We start from the raw sequence: 24,164 nt of genomic DNA, 5'->3' as shown, positions 1-24,164 counted from the left end.
TTCTCATACCTTTTGCAAACACTACAGATTAGATATTGCTGGAAACCATGACCAGAGGTTTGGACGGAAAGTTCTCCAAGCCGTAGTCCCTCCCTGTATATTAATCTAGTAGTATTCCATGTGGTGCTGTCATGGAAGACGTCATGGATAGTAAGAATTAGTCTTACCGGTAATTGTATTTCCAGGAGTCCGACATGACAGCACCTGGAGTTCCCTCCCTAATTTCCCTTTAAGGTTATTATTTAAAGAGGTTTCGTTAGATATCCATTATTGGGTGATGATAATTTAAAAGACACTGGTGTGTGTGGGGTGGGGGGCACTTTTAACCTCTCTCTGTTTCCTGTCCCAATAGTGGGCAGAGAGACATCCTCCATGTGATGCTGTCATGTCGGACTCCTGGAAATACAATTACCGTTAAGACAAATTCTTACTTTTTTGGTTGCTTCACCTCCCACAAAAAATTGAATAAAAAGTGATCAAAAAATCATACATATCCCTAAATTGTATCAATAAAAACTAAAGCTTACCTCACAAAAATATCCCTTACACTGCTCTGTGGATGAGACTGTAAAAAAGGTATGGATATCAGAACATGGCAAAGAAAACCTGTTTTTCCAACATTTTTTAAAGTATTAAAGGGAATTTGTCACCTATTTTGAGCATATCAAACTGTTAACACAGCAATGTTCCATAAAGTACCTTCATTCAAGCATGTATCTTTTTTCTTTTATTCAAGTTTTCATTTAGATAAAAAAAGCGATTTTTCTGATATGCTAATTAAGCTTCAAGGTGCCCAGAGGGGCGTTATTACTCCTCAGAAATAAATTTACTCCCACATGTTTGCCAAACGGCGCCGCCCACCCCACTACGTCATGTAATTTATTCACCCCACCATCCTTGCGTCCTCCTTTCTTGCACTCCGAAATCTCGCGCAGCCGCAGTGTCGCTGACTGCCTGTACGATACTCCGGCTTCTGAGGGCAACAGCCTCAATAGTGTCACTAAGCATGCGCCGAGCCCAGTAATGTAATCAGAGCACTGTTGCCTCAGGAGCCGGAGTATCGTACAGGCGCAGGCAGTCAGTGATACTGCATGAAAATTGGCTGCGGCGGGAAGGGGTTATCTGTGGCTTTTTGATTTGTGAGGAAGGCCATACCAGACTTCTTGTCACTCCTTGAATAGAATGACAAACAGTAGTGTTCAGTGATGAAAGCAGGTTTTGCCTTGGTACTAATGATGACCGCATTAGTGTTCGAGGAGGGCTGGAGAGCGCTTGCTGTCATAATTTGTAGTGTGGAGACTCACAGGACTATATATAATATATATAGATATCTATCTTTTGCACATTAATGCTTCTTCTGTGCTCTATAAATATTCACTGCATGCTAAAGCGTCACGGTGTGAAGCAACATTAGATACAATGTCCGTTTCTGTCTAGTATTTGTGGAGGAAGGGAACAGTGACCAGTCTTTAGTATGTCCAGGACATTTTGTAACCGGCCTAAATGCCTTTTTGTCTCGGGAGAGGAAAGGTTCCAACAAGATAACACCTGCCCACAGACTACCCAAACTTACACAATGTGTTCTTCGAGTATAGTGTATCTCCCCTGGCCAGCCTAAATCACCAGATTTCTCCCCCAAGCCAAAATAAAGGGTGCACCATGTTGATTGTGTGATCATTGTCCAGGTGTTCTTTTTATACATTTTCCAGTAGTGTATTTGATGGTGTAGTTGAGGGTAATACCCTTTAGAGGTATGTTAGACCTCTAAAAAAAATATTCATTTTATTGTGTATTCTGTTTTAAACAATATAATACTAAAAAATGTTAATTTGAGCATAATATAGGGACATGGAAAAGTAAGGGCTTTTGAGAATGTGTTATGACTTCACTTTTTCATGACACAAAGTACAACTAAGCAAATACAGTTTAGAAGGCTTCAGACCTCTTCATGGTATTTTCTATTTTGATTATCAACATACAGGACTGTATAATCATGAAGAAAGCAGATCAGTGTGTCTCACACAATAAACGTGGATCTGGAGGATGGAGCAAGACTCAGAACCAAATAACAGTGCGTCTACCTCACTCACTAATGCATGAAAGGAACAATGATGAAAAGATCTTGGCACTCACATACAAGATCATTCATCTGCTGACTGGAGAGGTGAGTATTGCTGGGACATTACGAGGAAAGACCAAAAGGTGGTGTCTGGATAATGAATGCATGGTATTATGTACATTGTGTGCGTGATAGACTTCTATAAGGTGTCAGGGTGTCACTGTCTTATTTGTTTGTTCAGGACTGGAAGTATTTAAAAGTACAGAGGGCTCAATACAGGGATGTCATGATCGAGAATAATCAGCCCTTCCAATCACAAGGTAAGAGGAGATGCAGGAGAGGAGGGCAGTTTTGGGGCTCACCTAGGTGCACCCATTATCTAATCATTCCATAAAATTAATTTGTTCGCGCTATCTGTGTGGTTATGTTTCCTAACAGATGATTCCAGTAACAGAAATACACCAGAGAGAAGTCCCAGTCCTATGTATTCCCAGAAATATGATGAAGAGAATAGTGACAACCCTCCTGAACATATGGTAGGTAAAGCCGAGGTTAAATGGTGAAAGTAAATCTAAACTTTTAGAACAAATAAAAATGAAAATTGGAGGGTGAAAGAGTATTATCCTTCTCTATGCACCTTGAATTCTTCCTTTATCCCCGAAGACAGGCCCGGAGAACGTGTCAGTGACCGATGCTGTATGATGTCAGTAACAGTTCTATTTATTGTTTGTCATACATGGGCCTTATATACTTTCAAGCATACATACAAGAATAGCTGCAGCTCTCATTACAATAATGCTGACTAGAAACTTTTCCTTATAAAGACAGGAGGTAAATGTATACATAGTCACCCTTCAATATGATGTCACCCAACCTCTTGTCCTTCATACAGATTATACAGCTAATTCTGTTTAACCCTTTAGAGGGCACTCAAATATCAGGAAGTCAAATGGAGATTAGACACATTTATTAGAATAAAAAACCCTATTTTTAAAAAAAAAAAAAAAAAAAGCTATGCGGTCTTTACAAAATACCAGACTGTGATTTCAATAGTACTGATATCCTATTTCAGTGAGATCTTTCTGGGAATCCCTGTGTGGATGGTCCACACGGATATCAGTGCTCCCCCCTTGATATAGGGTAGAATGGTATTGCTATGATGAGCACTATCTCCACCTGAAGCATCACCTCAGTGCTAATCACAGAGGATAATTGGATTGCAATAAATTAACACGCAATAATTTTGCAGAGACTATGCATCTCTCATGCATCTTTTATGTGGTATGCATTCAATATGTATAAACATAATAAATAGATGGATAAAGGAATAGACATACGCATATATTAATATTAGTCCATATGTTGCCTCCTAAAAATGTCCAACATAGTAGAAAAATAATAAAAAATATAAAAATGTATAACAGACAATAATAATGAAAATGTAATACAAGGTATAGTGCATATTAAAATCTTGAAATACTGGATATTGACAATTCTGTAGATGATTGTGACTGTGGGACTAATCCTGTCCCTAAATTTTCTTATTTAATACGGTAGGCTTTTTCCATAGTACATATTTGGGATACTATATCCCTAATATGGGTAATTGACCGTATGTATCATAAATATAAAAATAACTGTACTAATAATAACTCTCTTATACCGCAATAGTATTAAAAAAACAATAATAAATATAGTAAAATATGAGAAGGTAAAATGATAAAATCCATAGTGTAGAAATGAATATAGTAGAAAATAGGGAATTATACTGGAATGAATGATGGATTGTGAGATATATATAATGGATGTTCACCTATAGGAAGGAATACTAATATGAAGGGCTGATGGACATACCGAAAATGTTGATTTGAAAGTGATTCGTAGCGATTGATAGTTGGGATGTTATATTCTCTATGCTTATGGTTATATGTTTCTTCCTTCTCTCTTTCCATTTCTATAACATCCCAACCACCAATCGCTAACATTTTTTTAGATCATACTCCACCACCCCACAGAATAAAAACCAGAGAGAGCTTTCCAAGAACTCCAGAGAGGAGACAAATGGGAACACTACAACAGACAGACACCAGGATCAGCGAGATTATACAGAAAGGAGAAGACCCTCAAATCACGGCCACTATCACCAAGGGGGGAATCGCAAAACACACAACCATCCACACACAACAGTAAACCGAAAAAAACATGAAGGGGGGGAAGACTACACAAGACGACCACAAAGACATTACAGAACACAAGTATAGTGGATAACTCAATAGTAAATTTGAGCCAAGTGACCCTAACCGAGGCCCATACAAAACTTCTCAATAAGGTACTAAAATTTTCACCCACAATTACACTGGATAAATTTAACACGTATATAGGTATAGAGAAATTTGTTAGGAATATGTGCCTTAAAAATACTTTATAAAAAATCCTATAATACCAATTCATGACACCACAAGCAATAAATATAGACATACAGAGCTAAAAGAAAGATCTAAACGATATCCGAAACAAGAAATTAGTGATGGAATAGCCACTTTCAGGAAAAATATAGATGAGATCAGGAAATTAAAAGGCAGATCAGTCTCCAACAATTTAACTAAAAGTGAGATCGACGCCATTAAACAATTGCAAACTCAACAGAACATAACTATTAGACCAGCGAATAAGGGGGGAGCAATTGTTATTCAAAACACTGAGCAATACAAAAAGGATGCCTAAGACAATTATCTGACACCATGACATATAAAAAATTTAGTAATGACCCCATCCACAAATATTATGGAGAATTAGTCGAATACTGTGATAAAGGAAAAGAAGCAGGAATTTTATTGGAACGGTGATCATAAATACATAACAGGTACCACAAAACGAATACCCATATTCTACTGTATTCCAAAAATCCACAAAAACTATAATGAACCTCAAGGACGCCCAATAATATCAGGAATAGGGTCAATAACTTCGAACCTACCAGTGTATTGATAGGTTATTACAACCGGTGTGAAAACAGATCTCATCCTATATTAAGAACACTACGGACATCATATCAACACTAGAAAGAGTGTTTTTTGATGACATATGGATATTGGGCACCATGGATGTGAATTCTCTATATACCATTATAGACCACAACAAGAGCATAGAAGCCCTAGGTACGCAATTACAAAATAGTGGTCAACTACAGCAGGAGCATATTGACTTTATAAAGAGGGCATTGGATTGATCCTGTCACAACTATTTCTGGTATGAATCTGAGTTTTATGTCTAGGAAAGGGGCACCGCCATGGGTATCAGGTTCGCCCCCAGTTATGCCAATCTCTTTATGGCGGAGACCATTCATCCACACCTGGAGACAAGCCTGGTACTCTGGCAGCGGTATTTAGATGATATCATCTTCATCTGGAATACTAAAGAGGAAAATTTAAAATCTTTCCTGGAAGACATCAGTAGCAATAAGAGAAACCTTAGCTTTTCCGCAAACACAAGCAGGTGCCATATTGAGTTTCTGGACTTAAATATCACAATTATGGATATGGAAATTAATATGCAATACTTACCATAAACCGGTGATGAAGAACAGCTACTTCTTGTATTCAAGTTGTCACCTCCCAAGATGGTTGATCAATATCCCAACCAGTCAGTTTAGAAGACTAAAGAGAAATTGTACCGTCAATGAGCAATTTGAGAAGGAAGCTACACAGTTAACAGTTTGTGACCAAAGAATATCTAGAGAAGTTAGTGGAGACAGCACTCCAAAAGGTGAATGGTTTAGATAGAGGATTTCTTTAAAACTAAGCAAAGGGCCACTACACAAGATAGCGACTTGAGAATCATACTTCCATTCCATGCACAACGCAGGACAATAGAGAAGACCATAAATAAACAGTGACATCATCTATTGAGAGACAGTTATGGGCCCCTTATTGACCCCTAAAAACCACTTATAACATACACCAGGGCACCAAATCTGGGTCTATTAGTTGCACCATCTATAAAGAATAGAACGTCATTGGAGGCCAATACAAACTGGCTTTTGTCAAAAGGAATCCACATATGTGGATTGCAGACTTACCAATTTCCTGGGGAAAAAAAACCACGGAAATCCACTCATCCCAAAACTCTTTCCATTTTAAAATTAGAGATAGCTTGTCATGCAATTCAACGGAAGTGATATACATTTTGAAATGCCCATGTAGAAAGCAGTACATTGGACGGACGAAAAGAACATTGAAAAAACACGTATAGCCGAATACATTAATAATATCAAAAAAGGATTTGAAAATCACTCACTCTCACAACATTACAAACTATTCCACAATCAAGACCCAAACACACTTAAGTTCGCAGCCCTGGAAAAAATTAGGAGATCGTGGCGAGGGGGGAACTCTGTTGCAAAAATGTCCAGAGCAGAGAGGCAAGAAAGATTTATGAATTCGACACATTAGCCCCCACAGGCCTTAATACGGAGATGTTCGGCTTTTTTTAAATCAAGTTCAACTTGACCGGGCGGATGCCGATGGGGGATGGGAAGCCAGGGCCAGGCTGTTTACCAGCATCCCAACCTCTCCTTCCACGTCGGCCCCCGTCCCTTATACGACAAACAGCCATTATATATATCTCACTATCTATTCCATCATTCATTCCAGTTTAATTCCCTATTTTCTACTATATTCATTTCTACACTGTGGATTTTTTCATTTTACCTTCTCATATTTTACTATATTATTATTATTTTTTTAATGCTATTGAGGTATAAGAGAGTTATTAATAGTACGGTTATTTTTATTTTTATAATGCATACGGTCAATCAATTACCCATATTAGGGATATAGTATCCCAAATCGCCTTTTTCCATAGTACATACCGTATTAAATAAGAAAATTTAGGGACTGGATTAGTACCACAGTCACAATCATCTACGGAATTGTCAGTATCCAGTAAATCAAGATTTTAATATGCAGTATACCTTGTATTACATTTTCATTATTTATTATTGTCTGTTATATATTTTTAGATTTTTTATTATTTTTCTACTATGTTGGACCATTTTTAGGATGCAACATATGGACTAATATTAATTGGACTAATATTAATATGTGTGTATGTCTATTCCTTTATCCATCTATTTATTATGTTTATACATATTGAATGCATACCGCATAAGAGACGCATAGTCTCTGCAAAATTATTCCGGAGTATGACTACCTGCCGATCCATTGGAATCTGCTCCAAATATTATGCCCTTCTGAGTTTTTTCCTCCCCATAATGCCAGCTTCGCTATAAAAAGGTACTAGCATCAATATACTGTCTATCACTGAGGAAGGGACCGTAATCCCGAAACGCGTTTGGTATTGACCATATATGAATTCAAGAAAATTGAATTATTGGAATGTTCCAAGATAGCCACCTGACTATGAATGGGGACGATCATCCTTGAATTACAGACAGCGCAGTAAAGAAAAAAACAGCAATCCCAGTACATGTGGGAGGCCGACCTAAGCGCCCACTATCGTAACAACTGAGAGACACATACAAGGCGGCACTATCCTACCAAGTCCATCAGAGGGTAATGTAGCCCTTGTGGCAAACATACAGATTAATAGTTCTATTGGTGTATGTGGCAGTACTTGCTGATGAATGATTATACCAAAACGGCATTACTTACAATTTAATTGCGGCAATACACAGAGAGACTGCAAGAGAGGTCTGGACAGTATATGCATACCCCTGTTAATTTAGTGAATCAAGAGGTATTGGTCTACCCTCACTGAAGTGGATTAATGTACTGCATTTAGGAGGATTCCATTTTTAATCCTATTTATATTCTTTTCACATTTTGGAAGAATTATTATATTGCATTGCAGCGGGACATGTCATCCACATGATCATTTGGAGGAATCCTGAATAGACATAATTTTTTTATTCTGCTGCAATTTTTATTCTGCAAATTACCATTCTTATCATTATTATCATATTATTGTATTTTTATTTTTTGTCTATTTTCATTTGTACTATATTGTATACTAGTGTTAATTTATTGCAATCCAATTATCCTCTGCGATTATCACTTGGGGGATGCTCCAGGTGGAGATAGTGCTCATCATAGCAGTACGATGCTACCCCATATCAAGGGGGGAGCACTGATATCCGCGTGGACCATCCACACAGGGATTCACAGAAGGATCTCCCTGAAATAGGATATCAGTACTATTGAGATCACAGTCTGGTGTTTTGTAAAGACCGCATAGCCTTTTTTATTTTATATATTTTTTATTCTAATAAATGTGCCTAATCTTCATTTGACTTCCTGATATTTGAGTGCCCTCCAATTTTTATTTCTATTTGTTCTATACGTTGTACGGGCTTAGGGTGTTGCTCTTGGAGTGAGCACCATCTCATGCTCTATTGCATCCTAAACTTTGTAGTTTGCAAATGTCTACAGTATGTGTCTGTGTGTGTGTGTGTGTGTGTGTGTGTATTCCGGTCAGTTAACTCCAAAAAAACTTCAGTGTTTTATTCACACTTATGGCAACAAAACAGTACGACAGTCCATTTGCAGTTTTGGTGTTCGTTTACACCTAGACAGTTCATACAGCAACACAGTCACCTGTTATTCTAGGTGTTAGTTCACACCCGATCAGCATTACTCAGGACAGAGCAGACCACCCAAACTCAGGCCTCCAGCCTAGCACACGGCTCAGATCCCAATCCAGCGATTGCCAGAGCTCCTCTGTCAGAGAGAGGTTATCACACCCAGCTGACACTGCCAGCTGGGTTTTTTATATGCCAGTCAAGACTCGGCCTGGAACGTGGGGAGTAGTCACCCAACCAGCACTTTGACTACTCCCAGTAAGAAATATAATTTTAAAAAAATCAAGAGAGCACTACTTACTGAGTCCTTTCAGCTAATCCATTTAGTGGCGGTGCCCACAGTATCGAGTCCTGGCCTCTAGGTCACAGAGCGCCCTCACGCTATGCGCAGCTTTTACAGCCAACAGCCAAGGACCAGGAAGCGGTGGGTACAGAGCCTTCACCGCTTCCCAGTCCTCCGATACTAATAAACGCTTCCATAATGGAAGCACTCATTAGTATTCACCCGATAAGATACAAGGGCATTTTTCCCCCAGTTTGGGGGGGGGGGGGGGGAACTGCGTTTTATGTGGCAAAAAATACAGTAAGTAGAAGAATGCAATGGTGATTTCCTCATTTCAAACAATTTATTGAAACAAAAGCCAACAACAGTGGTAGGTATACCCCCACAAAAATGTTAATGTCTCAAAAACTTGGCATGTGACCTTAAGCATCAATTACAGCTTGACAACGACGTATCATGATATACACAAGTCGACTTATTGTCTGCTGAGTCATGGCATCCCACTTTTCTTGAAGGGGTGGCCCTCAAGTCATTTAGATTCTCGGATACAGAGTTACGAACCTCTAGACAGTGACTCCTCTGATCCCAAAGGTTTTCAATGGGATTCTGGTCTGGAGAAAGTGCATGCCACTCCATTTGAGGTACCCCAGTCTCCAGCAGCCGTTCCCTAATTATGCAACCTCGATGAGCTGGCGCATTGTTGTCCATGAAGATGAAATTAGGCCTGTGTTGTTCATGCTGAGGCACAATGACTGAATTAATGATGTTATTCAAGTAGTATGGGCTTGTCACTGTACCATTCACAAAGTGTAGGGCAGTTCTGCATTAACTAGACACACCTGCCCACTCTGTAACACGACCACACCCAAAGGCTCGTCTGGTGACAACAGGGGCTGACGCATAGCTCTCTCCTTGACTTTTTCAACATCACTTGCGGCCGCTCGTCCAGTGTATATGCTCCCTGGCCCATGCAAGACCACGCTGATGTAAACTGTTTTGAATGGCCTGACATGACACTTGGGTGCCTCTCACCTTCCTTAAATGTGCATGGAGTTGTGTGGCATTCATCATCCGGTTCCATAGGGCATTGTTCACAATTACGCGTTCATCAATGTGGGATGAAAGGACGTCCACTTCTATGCCTTTCTGTGACTTCCAGTCTCTCTGTATCACTGTTGCAACCTGCTGATGACACTCTGTGACACTCTAATCTCAGAGGCCACTTTCATCTGAGAACATCCTGCTTGAAGCCTTACAGTGTCGAGGTACTATTGATCAATTGTTAGGTGTCATCTTGGTCTCATGATGTCAAAATGTGAACAGCATGATGAGGAGGACTGTTTAAATACCATTTCTAATTAAACCACAAAATTAATGGGCGATTCATGGATCAAACACTTGTTGTGAATTTTGCTGTTAAGCTCCTTGTTATAGAACAGAAAGTTGTGCAAAAAGTACAGAAACATTGAACAGTTGGACATGTGCATTCAAAAGTTTAGAAAAGGTCACATTAAGGTCACTCGTAAATTTTACAGTGCATTTTAGGTTCATCCTGAAATTTCACCGGCAACCCAAATATCCTTTGACAGTAGTGAGTGTGTGTGTGTGTGTGTGTGTGTGTGTGTGTGTGTGTATGTATGTGTGTATATATATATATATATATATATATATATATAAAGAAGAAAAATCCACAGCACATCCAAGTTGTAAAAAGTAAAAGACGGCTTTATTCACCAGACACGCGACGTTTCGATCCGCTCAATGGGATCTTTTTCAAGCAGTGACAAAAGTGGGCAGTGCATAGTGCATATTTATGCAGTTTAAACATCATTAGATAATTGATAAATCAAATACATTTAGTACATATAATATAATAAAAAACAACAATACAAATAATATTTTCACAGTCAGAGTCTGTACCTCATTTGAGTGTATCACAATGGCATTATTCAATCTTATACAATACAGTATACACATCAAATTCCTTTCTTTTCCTGTGACGTGATGTATCTAGTCACGTGATCGGGTACGTGATCACGTGGTGCGATCACATGCTTCAAGGTCCTTGGACATGCGCACTACGTGACCGGCTTACGTGCGATCATGTGACTGAGCTGTGTGGAAAGGTCCTTGGACATGCGCACTGCATTGTCTGATACGCCGAGATCCATGTGTTTTGACTCCATACTCCCACGATTCATGTCATCCTCAACTAAAGGTACACCTGTGCACTTTAGATTATTAAGGTATTAGAAAAGATTTGCACCTGTACTCACTATCACCGCAATTAGCTTATTATATCATATTTTTGATGTGTATACTGTATTGTATAAGATTGAATAATGCCATTGTGATACACTCAAATGAGGTACAGACTCTGACTGTGAAAATATTATTTGTATTGTTGTTTTTTATTATATTATATGTACTAAATGTATTTGATTTATCAATTATCTAATGATGTTTAAACTGCATAAATATGCACTATGCACTGGCCACTTTTGTCACTGCTTGAAAAAGATCCCATTGAGCGGATCGAAACGTCGCGTGTCTGGTGAATAAAGCCGTCTTTTACTTTTTACAACTTGGATGTGCTGTGGATTTTTCTTCTTTATATCCTTGGAGGTGGATCGCCTCCTCAGCCGCTGGCACTCCGACCGTACTGTCCAGATAGCTGTGCTGCCCACACCTTTCTACCTGTATATATATATATATATATATATATATATAGTGGATATGAAAAATCTACACGCCCCTGTTAAAATGTCAGTTTTCTGTGCTGTAAAAAAATGTTACAAATATAAATCATTTCTTTTTTGAATCAGATTATTATTTAGTTTCGTTCAAATAAGTTGACCATACAAAGTGCAAAGCAGAAGATTACAATCAAGCAGGATCAGAGGTCATAATACAACGTCATGACATAACATAGTTACAATAGTGTAAAAATTAAATACACAAACACGAAAAAAAGAACCCCCCCCCCCCCCCCCCCCTTGAGACGGATTTATAGTATTATCAAAGGATTATCAAATCGTATTAAGGCGCCAATAGCCGAGAAATATCATACATATCCAGATATCTAGAGCATATTCCACCCATAACGATCACAAAAATTCACTCATATTTAATGATACCCACATTGCACATCACCTTATGTGACTCCTATCCCTCTAGAGAGAGCTAGCCAAGGACTACACACCCCTGAACTATCTATCCAAAGGCCCCAGATATTTTCAGATTTGGACAGGCAATTACGTTTAATGTATCTTATCCCATATTTTCCTCTTGAGCCCAATAATCGGGACCTTTTTTCAATTTTACATCTACCTCTCTCTCCAAGAACGTAACAGGAGGAGAGCACCCAGAAGCCCACTTTACAAGCGTAACACTCCTTCTACCTCCTCCAACTACCCTCCAGCTCTTAAAATGCTGTGCTTGGGTGGCTACAAAGTATAGAAAAGGTATAGGTAAAGCTAGGCCACCCATTTCTTTACCTCTCTGCAGAGTTTCATATTTGATCCTACTTCTATTTTTTTCCATAACACAAACCAGATTTTTTTTTTAACCTTGTAAAAGTAGTGCATGGGAACCCAAACATGTGCGTTATGGAGTAAATATAAAAGTTGCGGCATCAAAACCATTTTCAGCAGATTACCCCTACCCATTAGAGACAAGGGAAGTTTATGCCACGATATCGCTTTAAGTTTAAATTTGGCAAATATTGGTATTATATTGTCAGGAATATACCTATGGGGGTTAGTTGAAATTTCAACTCCTAAATATCTAAAAGATGACACTACTTTGAGTTTAGTATGGGCAAGAGAGAGAGATTGCGGAAGAGGGGATAATGGGAGAACAGATTTATCCCAGTTTATGAGTAGACCAGACTGGTTGCCAAAATCCAAAATAATCAAAATTATGGGGTTAATGGTGGAGGTCAGGTTTCCCACGTATAACAAGTCATCCGCATATAGCGATACTCGTTTCTCCATCCTCCCTCTTCCAATACCTTTTATCAGTGGAGTAGCTCAAATCAGACACGCTAGTGGTTTAATTGCCAGTGCAAAAAGCAGAGGGGATAGAGCACAGCCCTACCTCCAGTTCCAGCACCTGGGACACTCCACCATTTATTCTGAGCCTAGCTCTCGGCTGATCATACAGTAGTTTAACCCACTTAATGAAACTAGGGCAAAACCCCAAGTTTGACAATGCCGCCCACAGGTAGTCCGACTCGACGCTATCAAAAGCTTTGGCAGCATCAAGAGAGACCACAGCACTACAATCTTCCCCCTCCATTCCCAACTGGAGATTAAGGAAAAGACGCCTAAGATTAAGGGAGGTGGATCTGTCTGGCATAAAACCACATTGATCTCCATGTACAATAGTGGAGATAACCCCTAGCAATCTGTTTGCTAAGACTTTGGCGAGTATTTTAATATCCGCGGTCAGTAGGGAAATGGGCCGATAAGAGTCAACTAAAGTAGGATCTTTACCCGGTTTTGGGATTACTACAACCACTGCTTCTCTCATCGAGCTCGGTAAGGCACCTGTACTATAGGAATCCTTATATATGTTCAAGAGGTGTGGGAGTAATAAATCTTGATGTTTCTTGTAAAATTCCCCTGGGAGGCTATCTCCACCCGGCACCTTTTCATTTGGGAAAGAGCTCAGTGCCAACTCTAGTTCTTCTAATTGAATATCTCTATCTAGAAGTTCCCTTTGTTCCACAGAGAGAGTAGGCATTACAATTTCACTCAGATAGCAATCCCTATCCTTTGAAGTAACTGTCAACCTAGACTTATAGACTTCCTTAAAGTGGGCATGAAATGTCTCAACTATATCCTTATTCCTGGTAACCAGGATAGCATTCCTATCTTTAACCACCTCCGGACCGCCTAACGCACATGTGCGTTCCGGAGGTGGCAGGCTGGCGCACAGTCACGCATATATGCGTCATCTCGCGAGACGCGAGATTTCCTGTGAACGCGCGCACACAGGCGCGCGCGCTCACAGGAACGGAAGGTAAGCGAGTAGATCTCCAGCATGCCAGCGGCGATCGTTCGCTGGCAGCCCGGAGATCCGAATTTTTTAACCCCTAACAGGTATATTAGACGCTGTTTTCATAACAGCGTCTAATATACCTCCTACCTGGTCCTCTGGTGGTCCCTTTTGTTAGGATCGACCACCAGAGGACTCAGGTAGGTCAGTACAGTCGCACCAAACACCACACTACACTACACTACACCCCCCCCCCCCCCCCCCCCGTCACTTATTAACCCCTTATAAACCCCTGATCACCCATGATCACCCCATATAAACTCCCTGATCACCCCCCTGTCATTGATCACCGCCCTGTCATTGATCACCCCCTGTCAGGCTCCGTTCAGACGTCCGTATGATTTTTACGGATCCACGGATACATGGATCGGATCCGCAAAAAGCATACGGACGTCTGAATGGAGCCTTACAGGGGGGTGATCAATGACAGGCGGGTGATCACCCATATACACTCCCTGATCACCCCCTGTCATTGATCACCCCCCTGTCATTGATCACTCCCCTGTAAGGCTCCATTCAGACGTCCGCATGATTTTTACGGATCCATGGATACATGGATCGGATCCGCAAAACACATGCGGACGTCTGAATGGAGCCTTACAGGGGGTGATTAATGACAGGCGGGTGATCACCCATATACACTCCCTGATCACCCCCCTGTCATTGATAACCCCCCTGTAAGGCTCCATTCAGACGTCCGCATGCGTTTTGTGGATCCGATCCATGTATCCATGGATCCGTAAAAAATCATGCGGATGTCTGAATGGAGCCTTACAGGGGGGGTGATCAGTGACAGGGGGGTGATCACCCTGATTACCCTGATCACCCCCTGTCATTGATAACCCCCTTGTAAGGCTCCATTCAGACGTCCGCATGCGTTTTGTGGATCCGATACATGTATCCATGGATCCGTAAAAAATCATGCGGATGTCTGAATGGAGCCTTACAGGGGGGGTGATCAGTGACAGGGGGGTGATCACCCTGATTACCCTGATCACCCCCTGTCATTGATAACCCCCCTGTAAGGCTCCATTCAGACGTCCGCATGCGTTCTGTGGATCCGATACATGTATCCATGGATCCGTAGAAAATCATGCGGATGTCTGAATGGAGCCTTACAGGGGGGGTGATCAGTGACAGGGGGGTGATCACCCTGATTACCCTGATCACCCCCTGTCATTGATAACCCCCCTGTAAGGCTCCATTCAGACGTCCGCATGCGTTCTGTGGATCCGATACATGTATCCATGGATCCGTAAAAAATCATGCGGATGTCTGAATGGAGCCTTACAGGGGGGGTGATCAGTGACAGGGGGGTGATCACCCTGATTACCCTGATCACCCCCTGTCATTGATAACCCCCCTGTAAGGCTCCATTCAGACGTCCGCATGCGTTCTGTGGATCCGATACATGTATCCATGGATCCGTAAAAAATCATGCGGATGTCTGAATGGAGCCTTACAGGGGGGGTGATCAGTGACAGGGGGGTGATCACCCTGATTACCCTGATCACCCCCTGTCATTGATAACCCCCCTGTAAGGCTCCATTCAGACATCCGCATGCGTTCTGTGGATCCGATACATGTATCCATGGATCCGTAAAAAATCATGCGGATGTCTGAATGGAGCCTTACAGGGGGGGTGATCACCCTGATTACCCTGATCACCCCCTGTCATTGATAACCCCCCTGTAAGGCTCCATTCAGACGTCCGCATGCGTTCTGTGGATCCGATCCATGTATCCATGGATCCGTAAAAAATCATGCGGATGTCTGAATGGAGCCTTACAGGGGGGGTGATCAGTGACAGGGGGGTGATCACCCTGATTACCCTGATCACCCCCTGTCATTGATAACCCCCCTGTAAGGCTCCATTCAGACGTCCGCATGCGTTCTGTGGATCCGATCCATGTATCCATGGATCCGTAAAAAATCATGCGGATGTCTGAATGGAGCCTTACAGGGGGGGTGATCAATGACAGGGGGGTGATCAGGGGGTCTATATGGGTGATCACCCCCCTGTCATTGATCACCCCCCCCCCCCCCCCCCCTGGTAAGGCTCCATTCAGACATTTTTTTTGGCACAAGTTAGCGGAAATTTTTTGTTTGTTTTTGTTTTTGTTTTTTCTTACTAAGTCTCATATTCCACTAACTTGTGTCAAAAAATAAAATCTCACATGGACGCACCATACCCCTCACGGAATCCAAATGCGTAAACATTTTTAGACATTTATATTCCAGACTTCTTCTCACGCTTTAGGGCCCCTAAAAAGCCAGGGCAGTATAAATACCCCACATGTGACCCCATTTCGGAAAGAAGACACCCCAAGGTATTCCGTGAGGGGCATATTGAGTCCATGAAAGATTGAAATTTTTGTCCTAAGTTAGCGGAAAGTGAGACTTTGTGAGAAAAAAACAAAAAAAATCAATATCCGCTAACTTATGCAAAAAAAATAAAAATTCTAGGAACTCGCCATGCCCCTTAATTGAATACCTTGGGGTGTCTTCTTTCCAAAGTGGGGTCACATGTGGGGTATTTATACTGCCCTGGCTTTTTAGGGGCCCGAAAGTGTGAGAAGAAGTCTGTGATCCAAATGTCTAAAAATGCCCTCCTAAAAGGAATATGTGCCCCTTTGCGCATCTAGGCTGCAAAAAAGTGTCACACATGTGGTATCGCCGTACTCAGGAGAAGTTGGGGAATGTGTTTTGGGGTGTCATTTTACATATACCCATGCTGGGTGAGAAAAATATCTTGGTCAAATGCCAACTTTGTATAAAAAAATGGGAAAAGTTGTCTTTTGCCAAGATATTTCTCTCACCCAGCATGGGTATATGTAAAATGACACCCCAAAACACATTGCCCAACTTCTCCTGAGTACGGCGATACCAGATGTGTGACACTTTTTTGCAGCCAAGGTGGGCAAAGGGACCCACATTCCAAAGTGCACCTTTCGGATTTCACCGGCCATTTTTTACATATTTTGATTGCAAGGTACTTCTTACACATTTGGGCCCCTAAATTGCCAGGGCAGTATAACTGCCCCACAAGTGACCCCATTTTGGAAAGAAGACACCCCAAGGTATTCCGTGAGGGGCACGGCGAGTTCCTAGAATTTTTTATTTTTTGTCACAAGTTAGCGGAAAATGATGATTTTTCTTTTTTTTTCTTTTTTCCTTACAAAGTCTCATATTCCACTAACTTGCGACAAAAAATAAAAAATTCTAGGAACTCGCCATGCCCCTCACGGAATACCTTGGGGTGTCTTCTTTCCAAAATGGGGTCACTTGTGGCGTAGTTATACTGCCCTGGCAATTTAGGGGCCCAAATGTGTGAGAAGAACTTTGCAATCAAAATGTGTAAAAAATGCCCTGCAAAATCCGAAAGGTGCACTTTGGAATATGTGCCCCTTTGCCCACCTTGGCAGCAAAAAAGTGTGACACATCTGGTATCGCCGTACTCAGGAGAAGTTGGGGAATGTGTTTTGGGGTGTCATTTTACATATACCCATGCTGGGTGAGAAAAATATCTTGGTCAAATGCCAACTTTGTATAAAAAAATGGGAAAAGTTGTCTTTTGCCAAGATATTTCTCTCACCCAGCATGGGTATATGTAAAATGACACCCCAAAACACATTCCCCAACTTCTCCTGAGTACGGCGATACCAGATGTGTGACACTTTTTTGATGCCAAGGTGGGCAAAGGGGCACATATTCCAAAGTGCACCTTTCGGATTTCACCGGTCATTTTTTTACAGATTTTGATTGCAAAGTACTTCTCACACATTTGGGCCCCTAAATTGCCAGGGCAGTATAACTACGCCACAAGTGACCCCATTTTGGAAAGAAGACACCCCAAGGTATTCCGTGAGGGGCATGGCGAGTTCCTAGAATTTTTTCTTTTTTGTCGCAAGTTAGTGGAATATGAGACTTTGTAAGGAAAAAAGAGAAAAAAAAAATCATCATTTTCCGCTAACTTGTGACAAAAAATAAAAAATTCTAGGAACTCGCCATGCCCCTCACGGAATACCTTGGGGTGTCTTCTTTCCAAAATGGGGTCACTTGTGGTGTAGTTATACTGCCCTGGCAATTTAGGGGCCCAAATGTGTGAGAAGTACCTTGCAATCAAAATGTGTAAAAAATGGCCTGCAAAATCTGAAAGGTGCACTTTGGAATATGTGCCCCTTTGCCCACCTTGGCAGCAAAAAAGTGTGACACATCTGGTATCGCCGTACTCAGGAGAAGTTGGGGAATGTGTTTTGGGGTGTCATTTTACATATACCCATGCTGGGTGAGAGAAATATCTTAGGCAAAAGACAACTTTTCCCATTTTTTTATACAAAGTTGGCATTTGACCAAGATATTTTTCTCACCCAGCATGGGTATATGTAAAATGACACCCCAAAACACATTCCCCAACTTCTCCTGAGTACGGCGATACCAGATGTGTCACACTTTTTTGCTGCCAAGGTGGGCAAAGGGGCACATATTCCAAAGTGCACCTTTTGGATTTCACCGGTCATTTTTTACACATTTTGATTGCAAAGTTCTTCTCACACATTTGGGCCCCTAAATTGCCAGGGCAGTATAACTACCCCACAAGTGACCCCATTTTGGAAAGAAGACACCCCAAGGTATTCCGTGAGGGGCATGGCAAGTTTTTAGAATTTTTTATTTTTTGTCGCAAGTTAGTGGAATATGAGACTTTGTAAGAAAAAATAAAAAAAATAAAATCATCATCATTTTCCGCTAACTTGTGACAAAAAATAAAAAGTTCTATGAACTCACTATGCCCATCAGCGAATACCTTAGGGTGTCTACTTTCCGAAATGGGGTCATTTGTGGGGGTTTTCTACTGTTTGGGCATTGTAGAACCTCAGGAATCATGACAGGTGCTCAGAAAGTCAGAGCTGTTTCAAAAAGCGGAAATTCACATTTTTGTACCGTAGTTTGTAAATGCTATAACTTTTACCCAAACCATTTTTTTTTTTGCCCAAACATTTTTTTTTTTTATCAAAGACATGTAGAACAATAAATTTGGCTAAAAATGTATATATGGATGTCGTTTTTTTTGCAAAATTTTACAGCTGAAAGTGAAAAATGTCATTTTTTTGCAAAAAAATCGTTACATTTTGATTAATAACAAAAAAAGTAAAAATGTCAGCAGCAATAAGATACCACCAAATGAAAGCTCTATTAGTGAGAAGAAAAGGAGGTAAAATTCATTTGGGTGGTAAGTTGCATGACCGAGCGATAAACGGTGAAAGGAGTGTAGTGCCGAAGTGTAAAAAGTGCTCTGGTCATGAAGGGGGTTTCACCTAGCGGGGCTGAAGTGGTTAAAGTATAACTGTCATATTTTTTTTTTTGGAGTATTGGATTGTGGTGATTAATATCTCCTTGGTGGCCCTATTTAAACTTTTTTCACTGTGTATTCAAATACCCCTTAATTCCACAGTTTTGTTCCCTGTACTGCCTGCTTTTACCTCTGCTTAAAATCAGGTTGCTAGGCATGGTCCGTCTATGTGTTGAAGGACGGAGGACGCAGAAGCAGGCAGCGTGCAAGGTCAGATTACTGACAGCCAGGGACTGCAAGTAAATGATTAAACAAGCCAGGTCCTCCCCAGCAGCTGATAACAGTGCCTGGGCTGTGTGCACTTCTCCCTGTCCCTCACTCAGCAGACTTGGACAATGCAGAGCCGAAGCAGTGCAGACCAGAGAAGGGAGATCTGCCATCTGCTCAGTGTATAAATGAAAGCAACATGTGGTAAGAGGGCCCCTTTGTGCTGCAGGAGATTAACCCTTTAGGGGGAGGGCTCTGGTTACTGACACTTTTGGGGGGATATTGTTACTGGCTAGTGAGGGCAGGCGGGATTAGCCTCAGGGTGAGGGCAGTGGCGGCCATCTTAACTCTATAGTGAAATTGCAGTTTTATGCAGACTGGTTGCTAAGGGCTGAATCTTATTAAATATGGGGTAAGTCAGTCTAATAGTAACTGATTCTGGAATATCATGTTATTAGTAACTACATATATGAAAATTGAAATTAGGGTCTAAGTGTGACAGTTATCCTTTAACAGGAGGGACCTGATTGTGCTTTTACAATGGTAGCCAAGAGATGGCCAGCACTCTCACCCTGCATAAAATATTCCTGTGCCCTGAAAAAGCATTTAGCTCCTGCCTTATCAATCAGATGTTCTTTCAACAGATCCTGGGCCTCAGTCCAGTTGTTAGTATTCTCTGGTGTCGGATTGGCAATACATTTAACTTCAGTTTCTAGCACTCTATTAGACATTTCTATTGAAAGGGCCTTGTTTTTGGATTTATGTATACTAATTTCTTTAATATATACCCCTCTTACATATGCCTTTAAGGCTTCCCATACCATTGATAAATTGGCTGAGCCAACATTAATGTCGAGGAATTCTTTTAAGCATTCAGATATTTTGTCACCTGTGTCTACCAGCTATGTCTACCACTCTCAGGCAGCCTCTCACTACCCTAGTCCCCATTCTGTCCGAATACTTCTGCCTTTGTTGGCACCTGGTAGTTTTTCAAAGACTCTTCCTTTGAAAGTCTGTGATTAACACTCTTTTTTTCGGGCGGCAGTATCTTTTGTCCCCCTCACTTCTTTCTTCTCCTGTCTACCAGCTGAAGCCAGAATGGGTTCAGACGCCACATAGGCCTCGGGCCTTGTTTTACATTTCCCAGCTCCACTACTACTAAAGTTGGTCAATGGTCCGAGATACTCCTAGGAAGATAGGAAGCTTCTCTCACCTTATCCAATAATACAGGGGATCCCAATATTAAATCAATTCTGGACAGAGAGTTATGTGAGGAGGAGTAGCATGAGTACTGCTGTACTCTTGGATGTTTTGTTCTCCAAATATCACAGAGGTCAATTTCCATGAGTAATCTGCTTAATGGGGTAGGAGATGATCCCATAGTACCCCCTCCTGGATGAAATTTGTCAAGGGCTTTATCAAGATACATCCCCTACCATTAGAATAGGAACACCTGGATATTTAGCAGTAAAGTTTAGCACTTTTTTCAAAACTTCACTTGAGTATTGAGGGGGAATATACACTCACCTAAAGAATTATTAGGAACACCATACTAATACGGTGTTGGACCCCCTTTTGCCTTCAGAACTGCCTTAATTCTATGTGGCATTGATTCAACAAGGTGCTGATAGCATTCTTTAGAAATGTTGGCCCATATTGATAGGATAGCATCTTGCAGTTGATGGAGATTTGAGGGATGCACATCCAGGGCATGAAGCTCCCGTTCCACCACATCCCAAAGATGCTCTATTGGGTTGAGATCTGGTGACTGTGGGGGCCATTTTAGTACAGTGAACTCTGTCATGTTCAAGAAACCATTTTTCCAGTCTTCAACAGTCCAATTTTGGTGAGCTTGTAGCCTCTTTTTCCTATTTGTAGTGGAGATGAGTGGTACCCGGTGGGGTCTTCTGCTGTTGTAGCCCATCTGCCTCAAGGTTGTGCGTGTTGTGACTTCACAAATGCTTTGCTGCATACCTCGATTGTAACGAGTGGTTATTTCAGTCAACGTTGCTCTTCTATCAGCTTGAATCAGTCGGCCCATTCTCCTCTGACCTCTAGCATCAACAAGGCATTCTCGCCCACAGGACTGCCGCATACTGGATGTTTTTCCCTTTTCATACCATTCTTTGTAAACCCTAGAAATGGTTGTGCGTTAAAATTCCAGTAACTAAGCAGATTGTGAAATACTCAGACCGGCCCGTCTGGCACCAACAACCATGCCACGCTCAAAATTGCTTAAATCACCTTTCTTTCCCATTCTGACATTCAGTTTGGAGTTCAGGAGATTGTCTTGACCAGGACCACAACCCTACATGCATTGAAGCAACTGCCATGTGATTGGTTGACTAGATAATCGCATTAATGAGAAATAGAACAGGTGTTCCTAATAATTCTTTAGGTGAGTGTGTATATATATATATATATATATATATATATATATATATAATATATTGACCAATATCATTCGGATCTGAAATTTAGTGCAATCAAGACATATGAATTGTCCCTCAGCATCAATGCACACTTCATTAGAAGTGAATGGAAGACTCCTATGTACAAGGATGCAGACACCCCTTGATTGGGTGGAATATGTAGATTGAAATTCATGTGCCATCCATGCTCTGTGTACAAGATGTGTTTTATCTGAAGTAAGATGGGTTTCAGACAAGCAGAGAATAGCCGGCTGATGGACTTGCAAAGCATGAAGTATAGCATTACGCTTAGCAGTCTGGCCCATCCCCCGTATATTCCAAGCTATAACCTTAAGGGTCCCCATCGTCCAACCAATTCCAGAATTGTAGTCGGCTGTTACTGCGATCTCTTATAACGATAATACAAGGCCTCATATACCATTCGTCATCTGTCTCAAATATTCCCCCAAAAAACTCCCACCCCCAAACATAAAACAGTAAAACAAAAGGACATTTCTCCTATCAAGAGGAGAACTGGGATATTCAAAATACCTGAACTCTAATATAGCAATCTGTCAAAACTGTCAATAGGTCAACTATTACAGTTAGAATACTCTGCTTTGAACTCTGGCAAGGCATATGTCTTTACCAATCTCCTACTTACTGATATTACACATATATAAACATTATAACTAAAAGTTGTATGCAACTCATTTACAGTAAGTACTTTCTGGATGAACACAGGATGAACTCAAGTATTTCCATGCAAATCTCTTTCATGTGCATGTAGCCATTGGCATGCATCTTCAGGACTATCAAACATATGGGTCTTATCTTTTGCAACCACCCGCAATTTTGCCGGGTATAACATTGAGTAAGGGAGCTGGAGAATCCGTAGCCTTTTCTTAATGTCCAGAAAACGAGCACGTCTCTTCTGAACTTCAGCAGAAAAGTCAGGGAATAAGGAGATCCGGCTAACATTTATAGTGAGATCAGTACAGTCTCTGGCACCTCTCAGGATGGCATCTCTGTCCCTGAAGTGCAGAACTTTAACCCCTTAAGGACTTAGGGCGTACTGGTACGCCCTGTTTCCCGAGTGGGGGCGGGGGTTAATAGGTGCGGCGGGGGTTAATAGGAACGGGCATCCACAACATCGCCGCAAACCGCAGGTCAATTCAGACCTGCGGTTTGCGGCTTTTACCTTATCCGGCGGGCTGAGGTGCCATCAGGTCCCCATGTGGCTGTGGGGGGGAACCGATGGCATGGAAACCAGCGCGATGTCTAAGGAAGGCATCGCTCTGCCTTCCGGTGAAGAGCCTGAGAGATCCAGCCCCCTGGATCTCACAGGCCCCGGAAACTGTACGAGTGATACACACAGTATTACTCATACAGCCAATGCATTCCAATACAGATGTATTGGAATGCATTGTAAAGGATTAGACCCCCAAAAGTTCAAGTCCCAAAGTGGGACGAAAAAAAACAAGTTGAAAAAATAAAATCCCCCCCCAAAAATTTTTTTTCAGTTTCAAGTAAAAATATACAAAAACATCATTTTCCCCAAATAAAGTAAAAAAAAAAATGGTAAAAAAATAGGGGGGGGGGGAGTATACATATTTGGTACAACGTTTGCCCCTCATCCTGCAAAAAATTAGCCCCTACCTAAGATAATCGCCCAAAAACTGAAAAAACTATGGCTCTCAGAATATGGAGACAATAAAACATGATTTATTTATTTTAAAACTTACATAAATAAATAAAAAAGTATACATATTAGGTATCGCCGCGTCCGTATCGACCGGCTCTATAAAATGATCACATGACCTAACCCTTCAGATGAACACCGTAAAAAAAAAAGATGCTAAACAAACCATTTTTTGCCACCTTACATCACAAAAAGTGTAATAGCAAGCGATCAAAAGGCCACACACACCCCAAAATAGTGCCAATAAAACCGTCATCTCATCCTGCAAAAATCAGACCCTACCCAAGGTAATCGCCCAAAAACTTAAAAAATTATGGCTCTCAGACTATGGAAACACAAACGTGATTTTTTGTTTTGCTTCAAAAAAGAAATCATTGTGTAAAACTTACATAAATAAAAAAAAATTTGGGTATCGCCACATCCGTGACAACCTGGTCTATAAAAATGTCACATGATCTAACCTGTCAGATGAATGTTGTAAATAACAAAAAAA

General features: G+C 41.1%; 1 pseudogene; it reads left to right on the top strand.

Moving 5' to 3' along the window:
* The window catches only part of LOC122941352, a 71,454-nt pseudogene that overhangs the window by 35,427 nt on the left and 11,863 nt on the right, over positions 1–24,164 (top strand).

The sequence above is a fragment of the Bufo gargarizans genome, chromosome 6, assembly GCF_014858855.1.
Source record: "Bufo gargarizans isolate SCDJY-AF-19 chromosome 6, ASM1485885v1, whole genome shotgun sequence".
Lineage (NCBI taxonomy): Eukaryota > Metazoa > Chordata > Amphibia > Anura > Bufonidae > Bufo > Bufo gargarizans.
This window is presented reverse-complemented; position numbering and strand designations above follow the sequence as displayed.